Below are 12,463 nucleotides of genomic sequence, written 5' to 3'. Positions count from 1 at the left end.
TAAGAAAAGATGTAGAATTTCAGTTAATTTTGGTCAGTCTTCATAACAGAATAACCCAAATCTTGGTCATTTTGGTTGTCTTTCTAGCTTTAACGCTGCTATTGTCTCTAATTTGGAAAAAAAAAAAAAAAAGAAATCCAAAATTTCTGATTGTAGAAATACTATAACATTCACATTGTCGAAAATTTGAAAAATACAGAGAACCTAAAAATACTAAATTTTGGAGACTTTGAGCACCTTCAGTAGAGCTGTGTGTCCTACTTTTTTTCTGGTCTTTCCCGAATGTCGTGAAGTTACTTTTAAATACTATTTCTAATTATCACCTAATAGTCCATCATAGGGATGCACCATCAGTTATTTTCCCAATTCCCATTGTTAGGTTGTTGTAGCCTCTGTATCTTTAGAACAGCAATGACATCTCTGTACATAAATCCTTGTCCACAGCCCTAGTTCCTCAAGGTAAATTCCCAGAGGCAGATCCAGGCGTTAGGAACATCTCTGTGGCTCATGCCCCCAGTTGCCAAAGCCGTTGCAGGACAGTTGTAGGAGTACAGTCACACCAGCAGTTGGACAGCTACACTGTACTATGCCACTTGATGAAGGCTGAGCGCAAAATTGCAAAAGGCCCTGCAGGTGCTAGTCAGTACACAAGAGCAAAGGTAAGTTAGATTGTAAACTCCTTGAGAGCGGTCTTGTGTCATTTCCCTTCATATCCCCATCGCCTAGCACAAGGCCTTATCCAAAAAAAAAAATCTCAGTAAATGTTGATTAAATAGATGGATGGAGGTTTTTTGTTGGTTTCTAATTCTTTCCCCAGCTTTTATGGGCCTGTGTAGTTGCAAGAGCCCAAAAGACCACTCCCAGGTCCCTTGTTTTAGTAATAATTACATTTTCTTGTTCAGGAAACATTAACGAAGCGATCCCAGCTTTTCTTGGAAGACAATAAATATTACATTTAAATTGATTAAAACAGTATACAGTAGTTCCCCCACACACACCTTGTCCATGGTTTGCTTTCCACAGTCTCCATTACCTACAGTCAGCTGTGTTCCAAAAATGTTAAATGGAAATTCCAGAAATAAATTGGTAAGTTTTAAATCATGTACCTTCAAAACGTGATCAACCCTTCGTCCAGCCTCTCCACACTGTGCACACTGTCCTGTGGTCATCACTCGGTAGCTGTCTGGGTTATCACGTCACCTCCTGGTATCGCAGTGCCTGCGTTCAAGTAACCCTACTTTTGCTTAATAATGGCCCCAAAGCACAGGAGGACAGCAGGTCCTCAAGTAACATCCTTTCATTGTAACATTGCTCAGGTGCCAGAGGAACTTAACTCGTGCCTATGTCAACTAGCCTATGGTAAAATTGGTTTTGGTATATGCCATTTCGCTTAAAGTCACAGAACCTATCTACAGCTTTAAGGAAGGACTTACTGTAGTGATGCCAGCCACTTGGGTATGTCAAAGAGAAGCCATAAAGTCTTCCTTTAACTAAAAAGGTATATATGTACCGTATAGAAAAAAAGCGGTATATATGGAGTTTGGTACCCACAGTTTTGGTCATCCACTGGGAGTCTTGAAGTTTATTCCCCATGGATAAGAGGGGACTCCTATATATATTACCTTTTATTCCAGTTAAATACTTCAAAAGTCCTATAAGAAAAAACTATTATGTAAAATGTCGCCTGTTTCCTTATGACAGTAAATAGTAAGGTACTCTTCAGTTGCCTAAGGCAGAAATGTGGGAGGCATTGATAAATCTCTTACCTTCTTTTTTTTTTTTTCTGTTTTATAAAATCATTTATAGTTCCCGTTCTGCGAATCGGCCTTAATAAAGCCTGACAGGTATTATTAGCATTTTCAAAAGCCAGTTGTTTGATTAGGATATCGGCTGCCTCTTCATTATTGATTACTCTCTTGACTGCCTGTATGAGGCGAGAAAGGAAATCCTGATATGGTTCCTCGACGTTCTGCTTAACCTCTGTAAGGGTGGTTGTTTTTCCTGCTGTATAAGGTAGGGATTTCCAGGCATTTACTGCACAACTGGTTACTTTAATAAGTGCCTCTTTGGGCATATACATTTGCTCCTGAGCCGTGTTAAAATCACCTTCTCCTAATATCATGTCTAGGATTATTCCTCCTCTGGAATTTTTGCTAGTGGCTACAGCTTTCTTAGCAAGATCATCATATTCAGTTTTCCATAATAAGTAATTGCCTCCTGAGAGACAGGATTTACAAACCTGTGACCAATCATAAGGAGTCATCCATTTATTGGCTAGGGTTTCTACCAAGGTTAGTGTGTAAGGAGCTAGGGGTCCATATTCAGAGCAGGCCAATTTTAATTCTTTAAGTATTTTGTAAGGTATAGCCTCCCAGGTGGGGTTTTCGTCCTCATCAAACTCATTCTCATAGGCAACTGGGAAGCAGAGTGAGAATTCAAGATCTCCATTAGCTTCAGCTTCTCTTATCGCCCTTTGAAATTTAGACATGGAGCTCCTAGGAGCCGCAGGACCTGGTTTAGGCTTCCTTTCTAATTTAGGGAGCCTGTTTTGAATGGGAGGGCCTCTCTCCTCTCTACTGACTGGAAAGGAACAATGATCATGTTTATGATATTTATTCTCCTTCGGATCAGTAGGCATAGCTAAATTGCTCTTAGATTGAGCTGGAGACAATAATGATGTGTCCTCTCTAGGTGGATCCGAGGGACTATTTAAAGTTTGAGAAAGTTCAATAGTTTCTGCCTCTGGTGCCAAGATGCCACGAATTGAATTCCAGAGGGAAAAGGTATTTTCTGGGACCTTCTGGTCCTCCGGATGGAAGGTGTGATAATACATTACTTGCTCTCCTATTTTAGTCCAAGTTGTTAAATTAACAGTTCCATCCTCAGGAACCCATTGACATGCATATTCTATAAAACTTTCTATCTGACTGGGAGTAACCTTAACTCCTCTGCTAGCAAGCAGATGCATTAAAAGATTAATACAGAGTCTTTTTTCTCTAGACTCAGTATGACCCATCTTGTCAATCTACGTTTTGTACTAACTACCCGCTTACCCTACTTATCCTCTATAGGGGGGACTTACCTAGATGCCCCACGTTGGGCGCCAGTTGCTGGGGTCCAATCCCAGCGGGTCCAGGGGTCCCCAAAGGTGTGGACGGAGTCAGCGAATAAGGAATGACACGAAGACAGCCTTCAGTTGATCAGCAGCCTAGTCAGGACCTCTAGCCAAAGTTCTGGTTAGGAACTCCAGCCAAGTTCTGGTTAGGAACTGATGAGGATCTGATGAGGATCTGATAAATCTCTTACCTTCTATCTGTTGACAATAAACTCCATTGCTTCTGCCTCCTTGCCATCAACCCAGCCCCTTTCCTCCTTGCCCTCTGCCATTACTTCAGTAGGATTCTTCCTCTTGCTTCTTCTTGGCTACCATCCAGACATCCATTTAGCCCCTTTCACCCACAGCAGCCAGAGGAATCCTTCCCAAATGCAGATCTGAGTAAGTCATGGCCTTGATTAAAACCCTTCAGAGGCTCCTCAGTGCTTTGAAGTTAAAGTCCAAATTCTAGCAGGTTGGCCCCTGCCAACCTTACCCTATAGTCTAGTCATTCTGAATTACCTACATACAGTTTCTTGAACCTCTAGCTAACCTTCCAAGTCTTGAATGTTTCCCTGTTATCTGGAGAGCTCTTCTTCCCAGACCCTCATACACTCAATTGTCCCCTCAACCCAGAGAGAGGCCGAATTATATTTATCCTTCAAGAACTCAGATTAAAAGTCACCTCCTGGAAGCCCTCCTAACTGCCTCTGCACCTCCTATTGGCCTGGGCCTGCTTTAATCACGTTATTTGTCTTTGTCACATAGTGTTATCGTTGTTTTCTTGCCAGTCTCACATTTCAGAGTCTCACATTTTTTTAAATAAATATATTTTTATTGACTTCAGAGAGGAAGGGAGAGGGAGAGATAGAAACATCAATGATGAGAGAGAATGACTGATCGGCTACCTCTTGCATGCCCCACACTGGGGATTGAGCCAACAACCCAGGCATATGCCCTGACGGGGATTTAAACCGTAACCTTCTGATTCATAGGTCAATGCTCAACCACTGAGCCATGCCTACTGGGCACATTTCAGAGTTCTTGAAGACACGGTCTGTGTCTCACTTAATCCTGCTTGTTTCACTCAGTGGTTATCCCAGGGCCTGACATAGAACACATTTCAAAAAAAAAGTTGTTAATGAAAGAATAGCTATTGCCCTTCCAGAACCTGAATGTTAGTCTAGAGCTCAATCACTTGCCCCGCATGGAATGGGACTGCTTGTCTATAGGAGCACCCCTATATGACATACCTATAGCTCTCATACATGGTTGGCAAATGATAAAATGATAAAAACCACTTTTGAAAACTGCTTGACAATTTCTCAAAAAAGTTAAAAATATACTTATCCTCTGACCCAACAATTCCACTTCTAGGGAATTGACAATATATATCCACAAAAAGCTTGCACAAGAATGTTCAGAAAGCCAAAAATTGGCACCATCCCAGGTGACCATCAATACAAGGATGGACAAATAAACAGTGATATCTGTGCAATAGAATATTATTCATCAGCCCAAAGGAACACACTACTGATACACATATATCAACATGAATGAATCTCAAAAACATTACACTGAGTGAAAAAGCCTTTCACAGAAGAATCATGCTGTGTGATTTCATGATATGAAGTCCTAGAACATGCAGAACTATCTATTCAGGGGGTGGGAGGACCAGAAAAATGGTGGCTTCATGAGTACAGAGGATGGTGATTAATGGGAAGAGGAATGAGGGAACTTTCTGGGATGATGGTAAAATTCTGTATTTTAATAGAGGTTTGGGTTACAAGTCACATTGTCACAACACAGTGAAAGTACACTTAAGATTTGTGTATTTCATGTATGTCAACAATATTGACCTATCAATTGATTTATCCATGCTTAAGCACTTAGGGGGAAGAGTACTATTGTCTGCAGCTTTTAAAAATGTCTTATTGATTTTTTAGAGAGAGAGAGAAACATCGATGTGAGATTGGCTGCCTCCTGCCTGGGTTATGTTGTGCACACCCTAACCCAGGCATGTGCCCTGACCAGGAATTGAACCTGTGACCTCTGGTTCATGGGACAATACTCAACCAACTGAGCCACGTGGGCCAGGTCTATTGTCTTCAATATATCTGGACATATATTTTTAAAGTAAGATGTATTGTGGATGGATATGTGGATGAAGAGATGGATGGATAGTAAATAGGTAAGCGATAATATAAGTAGTAGTGAAATGTTAATATTAGAGTTTATTATTTTTTCTTTTTTTTTTTTGTTAATCCTTACCTGAAGATATTTTTCTATTGATATTTAGAGAGAATGGAGGGGAAGAGACAGAGAGAGAAACATCAATGTGAGAAAGACACACCAAGTGATTGCCTTCCACATGGGGATCAAGTCTGTAACTGAGGTACATGCCCTTGACCAGAATCAAACCCAGAACCCTCAGTCTGCAGGCCAACGGTCTATCCATTGAGCCAAACCAGCCAGGTCCTAATGTTAGAATCTAGGTGGTGAGAATATGTGTTTACTGTAAAATTCTTTATTGAATTTTACAATAAGTGGCTATCTTTTTTAATAAATGGTAGTTAAAAATGACCATGGCCTCTAAAATTAATCTGAGAGGATCATAGACCAAAATTTAAAACCAAGATTCAGAAAGAGTCTATAAGAAAATATAAGGAAGCCTGACCAGCATGGCTCAGTGATTGAGCATCAACCTAGGAACCAAGAGGTCACGGTTCGATTCCTGGTCAGGGCACATGCCCGAGTTGCAGACTCAATTCCTTGTGGGGACTGTGCAGGAGGCAGCCGATCAATGATTCTCATTTTTTGTTGTTGTTGTTAATCCTCACCTGAAGATACTTTTCCATTGATTTTTTAGGGAGAGTGGAAGAGAGAGGGAAAGACAGAAACATCAATGTGAGAGAAACACATTGATTCATTGCCTCCTGCACAAGCCCTGACCAGGTCCCGGGCTGGGGAGGAACCTGCAACCAAGTACATGCCCTTGACCAGAATCGAACCTGGGACCCTTTGATCCACAGGCCTACACTCTATCCACTGAGCCAAACTGGCTAGGGTAGTTATTTTCTCAGCATTGATGTTTCTCTCTCCCTCTCTCTGAAGTCTATATATATATATATATATATATATATATATATATATATCCCAAAGTTTAAAAAAAGAAAGTATAAGGAGGCCCTGGCTGATTTTGCTTCGTGGTTAGAGCATCGGCCCTTGGATTGAAGGGTCACGGGTTTGATTCCCGGTCAAGGGCACATACCTCAGTTGCAGGCTTGATCTCTGGCTCCAGTCAGGGTGCATGTGGGAGGCAACCAATCGATGTGTCTCTCTCACATCAATGTTGTCTCTCCCCTCCCTTCCACTCTCTCTAAAACTCAATGAAAAAAATATTCTTGGGTTAGGATTAACAACAACAAAAAGAAATTGACAACCTGATTCTAAAATGTACATAGAAATGTAAAAGACCAAGAATAGCCAAAACAATCTTAAAAAGGAAAAAAGTGGGTGTCTGACCCCAGCCCCAGCCCCCTGGCCCAGACCCCCTCCTTCCCAGGAACCTCCCGGGTATTGCCCACCCTTCCCACCGGCTGGGGATCCGGCAGGCCTGGCTCGAGTCCCTGCCAGGTGCCCTGGCTCCACCCCAGGTTGGAGGAGCCCGCCTTAGGAGCCACAGCCCAGGGGTTACGCTACATCCTGCCGCTCCTTGCACTTTCTCAGAGTCCATAGTGAAAACACAGATTTCTAATGAAAACCAGCCTCATCAGCCACCGATTCTCAAAAGACAGAGGCTGCCCCTACCTGTTCAAGAGGCCCCTGCCCACCAAGAGCCTGGTCAGGCACAGGCCTCCAAGAAGTGGCAGAGTCCACCTCTTGCAAGTTCCCAGCTGGGTTCAAGATTATTAACCACCCACTATGCCCCACACCCAAGTGGTAGCCATCCCAACAATGCCAATATCCAGAGCATCATCACAGCATTGACCACCAAAGGAAGAGAGTGGCAGCAATGGGCCCAACAAATTCATCCTCATTAGCTGGGGCGGAGCCCCCACTCACCCTCCAGAACCCCAACCTCAAGCCCAAACCAGCAGTGATTCCAAGAGGACAGAAGGGATCACCAAGACGCTGGGACCTGAACCTGCAGTTACGGATGTGAGTCTTCCTAGACCACCTGGCGCCGTCTCGGGCAGAGATAGGAGAACTGTGCAGGCAGTGAGGCAGCAGGCTGTGCTCTTAACACCAGCTTGACCAGCATGCAGTGGCTGGGAACGATGAGTTCTGGCCTGGGCTCCTGCAGCATCAAGCAAGAGATGGAGGGAAGGAAAACCAGCACCTGGAGCCGAATCAGGTTAAGGTTGAGAAGCCCCCAGGAGGATCAACATCCTGGGAGGACTCTGTGTCTGAGCGGCCGCCGTACTCTTTCGTGGCCATGATACAATTCGCCATCAACAGGACTGAGAGGAAATGTATGACCTCGAAAGACATCTACACGTGGACCGAGGACGACTTCCCCTATTTTAAGCATATGGAAAGCCAGGCTGGAGGAATTCCATTTGCCATAATCTTTCTCTTCTTGACATGTTTGTTCGAGAGACATCTGCCAATGGCAAGGTCTCCTTTTAGACCATTCACCCCAGTGCCAATCGCTACTTGGCCTTGGACCAGGTGTTTAAGCAGCAGAAACAACCCAATCCTGAGCTCCGCCAGAATGTGACCATCAAAACTGCACTCCCGCTGGGCGCATGGCGGAAGATGAAGCCATTGCTACCCTGGGCCAGCTCAGACCTGGTACCCATTCAGTTCCCAGCGAACCAGCCACTGGTGTTACAGCCCTCAGTAAAGGTGCCATTGCCCCTGGCAGCTTCACTCACGAGCTCAGAGCTGGCCCGCCACAGCAAGCGAGTCCATATTGCCCCAAGCTTCCGGGTTTCCAGTCTTGGTTAAGAAGGTCACCCCCAGATTGTCCATGTAGTCTCCTAGATTCTCTTTCTTTCTTTTTTTAAAATATTTTATTGATTTTTTACAGAGAGGAAGGGAGAGAGATAGAGAGTCAGAAACATCGATGAGAGAGAAACATCGATCAGCCGCCTCCTGCACATCCCCCACTGGGGATGTGCCCGCAACCCAGGTACATGCCCTTGACCGGAATCGAACCTGGGACCTTTCAGTCCGCAGGCCGACGCTCTATCCACTGAGCCAAACCGGTTTCGGCACCTAGATTCTCTTTCAGGATTTGTGCCGCTAACTGATGAGGGGGTAGCCCCTCTGCCCACTGCAGGGCCCGTGAAAGAGGAGAAACTCCTGCTTGGAGAAGGGCTATCGCCTCTGCTTCCAGTTCAGTCCATCAGGAGGAAGAAGCACAGCCCGGGAAGGAAAGGCCACACTGAGGGAGGCCCATCAAGGCGGAGAGCCCGCCCCTGAGAGAGTGGCCCTCGCCGTGCCCACCTGTCAAAGAGGAGCTGTCTCAGTCCTGGGAGGAGTGCCCCCCACTCCCACTCAAAGGTCCGGGAAGTCCTGCAGTGGGCTCAGGCCCCCAACCCGGTGTGTGTCTGATATGCTGGTGATGAAACGAATGAGGGGAGGGAGATGAGCCGGTCTCGAAGGAAACAGCACCTGCTGCCTCCCTGTGTGGACGAGCCCGCGCTGCTCTTCTCAGAGCCCCTGGGACTTCAAGACCAGCCACAGAGCTCACTCTCCCTTCAGAGCCCTCTGTGCCTGCCTCCCAGCTTGGCTACTCCCAGAAGGGAGGACCGTTTAAGATACCCATTAAGGAGATGCTGCCCATCTCCTCCACCTCGAGCAAATCTGTCCTCCCCTTGAGCCCCAAATCCTGGAGGCTTACACCCCCAGCCAAAGTTGAAGGGTTAGGTTTCAGCCCCTGAGGGTACCTTTGCCCTCTTCCTGACTCCCTGGGGCTGACAGATCTCAGTACCACCCCACTGAAAGTTGCCCCTCTTTGACTCACCCCAAGAACTCAATTCTGAGCCCTTTGACCTCAACTCTGACCTCTTTAGCAGCTGTTCCCCCTCAGAAATGTAAGTCCCCAAACCAAGCTACCCCACGGTTGGGGAACCACAGGTTGCCAGCCTTCCAGCCAACCGTTCCCTGACAGAAGGCCTGGTTCTGGACCCAATGAATGACAGCCTGAGCCAGATCCTGCTGGACATCAGCTTCCCTGGCCTGGAGGAGGACCTGCTGGGCCTGACAACATCACTGGGCTCAGCTCATGCCTGAGCTGCAGTAGAGACCTGACCTTACCCTTGCTGCCCAACCTGTCTACTCTTTGCAGTCATGTGGCTGGGCCATCCCAGGCCTGAGGAAGGACAGCAAGCAGGGACCGTCCGCCCCTCTAGCCCCACCTTGCCTGGTTATGCCACAGCAGACATCATGCCACAGCCACCACTGGGCCCTCTACAAGCCTCCAGGCCCTGGTATCTGGACTCTGTGCCACCCTATGCTCCCCTAGAGAATCTGATTCCTCACTCCCCCCTGCAAGAGCTGAAGGGTGGGCAGAGCAGAAATGAGGATGAAAAGATTAGGAACTCCCAGAACTGTTTGCATTCTGTGCCCAGCAGTTTCACCTTCCCTGTTCCATGCAGGGTGTCCTATAAATAGTGTATATGCTCCAAATTATCCTCTATTTTTAAATGTAAGCTTATTTCCTTAGGTCCTTATCTAAGGCTATCAGAAGGTGGGTAGCGTGACAGGGGTTTCAGTTTGCTTCTGTTCCTTGCTTTTAGACCCTAGAGAAGGGGGACCTGCAGGGCACGCTTTCCTCCGGGCCCAAGTTGCCTGCCTCAAGGATGCTTCACTGTAGGCACCCAGACAAGCAGATCTGCTTTGCCAGAGCCCCTCTTACTGCTCTTCCCTCCCACCTCCCCATGTTTCCAAGAAGCAATCCTGGTAAAAATGTCTCTTATAATGTGTTGAGTTGAGTTGGGGGTGGGGAATGGTGCATTTGAAACCGAGTGTGGGTGCCCAGATGTGTGCCCACGGGATGTGTCTCTGTGGTGCCCCTAATCATGCCAGAGAAACTAGCACTGATGAGAACTTGGCCTGAGGCTTGAGAAGGCTAAAAGGCTCCGACCTGCTGGGCTTCCTTAGCTTGCACTGCAGCTTTGCAAAGAGCCACCTAGGCCCCAGCTGGCCATATGCATGTGAGCCAGTGCAAGCACACTACTGTAACTACTCAATAAAATTCAGGGTGTAAAAAGAAAAGGAAAAAATCGCCCTGACCAGTTTGGCTCAGTGGCTACAGTATCGGCCTGCGGACTGAAGAGTCCCAGGTTCGATTCCGGTCAAGGGCATGTACCTTGGTTGCGGGCACATCCCCAGTAGGGGATGTGCAGGAGGCAGCTGATGGATGTTTCTCTCTCATGGATATTTCTAACTCTATCCCTCTCCCTTCCTCTCTGTAAAAAATCAATAAAATATATTTTTTTTTAAAAAGGAAAAAATCTGGAGTACTTACCTAACTTTAACTTTCTAAAGTCACAATAGTCAAGACTGTGATTTTGATCTTAGGACAGACATGATCTGATAGAGGATAGAGTCCAGGAATCAACCCACACTGTATAATCCACTGATTTTCAACAACAGTGCCAAAGCATATCAGTAGGGAAAGAAAATATTTCAACAAATAGTGAAGAAACAACTGGATATTCTTTTTTTTTTTTTAATATATTTTATTGATTTTTTTACAGAGAGGAAAGGAGAGGGCTAGAGAGTCAGAAACATCGATGAGAAACATAGATCAGCCGCCTCCTGCACGCCCCCCACTGCGGATGTGCCCGCAACCAAGGCACATGCCCTTGACCGGAATCGAACCTGGGACCCTTCAGTCTGCAGGCCGATGTTCTATCCACTGAGCCAAACTGGTTAGGGCTATTTTTTATTTTTTAATATACTTTTATTTATTTCAGAGAGGAAGGAAGAGGGAGAGAGAGATAAAATCATCAATGATGAGAGAGAATCATTGATTGGCTGCCTCCTGCATGCCTCCCACTAGGGATCAAGCCCACAACCTGGGCATGTGCCCTTGACTGGAATCGAACCTGGGACCCTTCAGTCTGCAGGCCGATGATGCACTATCCACTGAGCCAAACCAGTAGGGCTGGACATTATTTTTTAAAATATATTTTTATTGATTTCAGAGAAGAAGGAAGAGGGAGAGAGAGATAGACACACCAATGATGAAAGAGAACTGCTGATCAACTGCCTCTTACACGCCCCCTACTGAGGATGGAGCTGCAACCTAGGCATGTGCCCTGACCGGGAATTCAACCATGACTTCCTGATTCCTAGGCCAGTGCTCAACCACTGAGCCACACTGGCTGGCCTGGATATTCTTATTCATATGAAAAATAATGGCCCGGCGAGGGTGGCTCAGTGGTTGAGCACCAACCTGGGGCACTCAGGGTTGTAGGCTCCATCCCCAGTGTGGGTTGTGTGGAGGTAGCCGTTCAATAATTTTCTCTCATCATTGATGTTTCTATCTCTCTCTCCCTCTCCCTTCCTCTGAAATCAATTAAAAAAGAAAAAGAAAAAGAATGAACCTTGACCCCTACCTTACTCTATACACAAAAATTAATTTTTTTATTGATTTCAGAGAGGAAGGGAAAGGGAGAGAGAAATAGAAACATCAATGATGAGAGAGAATCATCAATCAGCTGCCTCCTGCAGGCCCCCCACTGGGGATGGAGCCCGCAACCTGGGCATGTGTCCTGACCATGAATCGAACCTGTGACCTCCTGGTACATAGGTTGACACTCAACCACTGAGTCACGCCGGCCAGGCTACACAAAATTAATTTGAGATGAATCATAAACATAAATGTAAAAGTTAAAACCATAAAACATTTAGAATAAGTCATAGGAGAACATTTTTTGACCTGGGGGTAGGCAAGGATTTCTTAGCAGGACCCAGAAAGCAGTAACAAAAGAAAAATTATAAGTTAGACTTCACCAAAGTTGTAAGTAAAACTCTGCTCATCAAGGTACCTTTAAGAAAATGGACAATCAATCCCTATGTTCATAACAGCGCTATTTACAATAGCTAAGATCTGGAAATAGCCCAAGTGCCCATCAGTAGATGAGTGGATAAAAAGCTGTGGTAGCCCTGGCCAGAGCATCAGCCCAAACACTGAAGGGTTGAGGATTCCATTCCTGGTCAAAGGCATTCGTGAGTTGCTGGTTCTTTCCCCGGCCCATTTTGGGTGGGGTGCGGGAGGCAACCAATTGATGTGTCTGTCTCACATTAATGTTTCTCTCTCATACTCTCTCTCATCTCTCTCTCCGCCTCCTTCCCTTCTACTCTCTCTAAAAAATCAATGGAAAAAATATCCTCGGGTGAAGATTAACA

General features: G+C 45.7%; 1 pseudogene; it reads left to right on the top strand.

The window, feature by feature from the left end:
* Nucleotides 1–596: 596 nt before the first annotated feature.
* LOC139012949 (forkhead box protein M1-like) lies at nt 597–9,347 on the top strand (annotated as a pseudogene).
* Nucleotides 9,348–12,463: the final 3,116 nt, after the last annotated feature.

This window comes from Myotis yumanensis, unplaced genomic scaffold, assembly GCF_028538775.1.
Source record: "Myotis yumanensis isolate MYYU_CA2020_CCGP unplaced genomic scaffold, mMyoYum1.0.hap1 SCAF_6, whole genome shotgun sequence".
Lineage (NCBI taxonomy): Eukaryota > Metazoa > Chordata > Mammalia > Chiroptera > Vespertilionidae > Myotis > Myotis yumanensis.
Note: the sequence above shows the minus strand (reverse complement) of the source record. Positions and strands in the feature narration are given on the sequence as shown.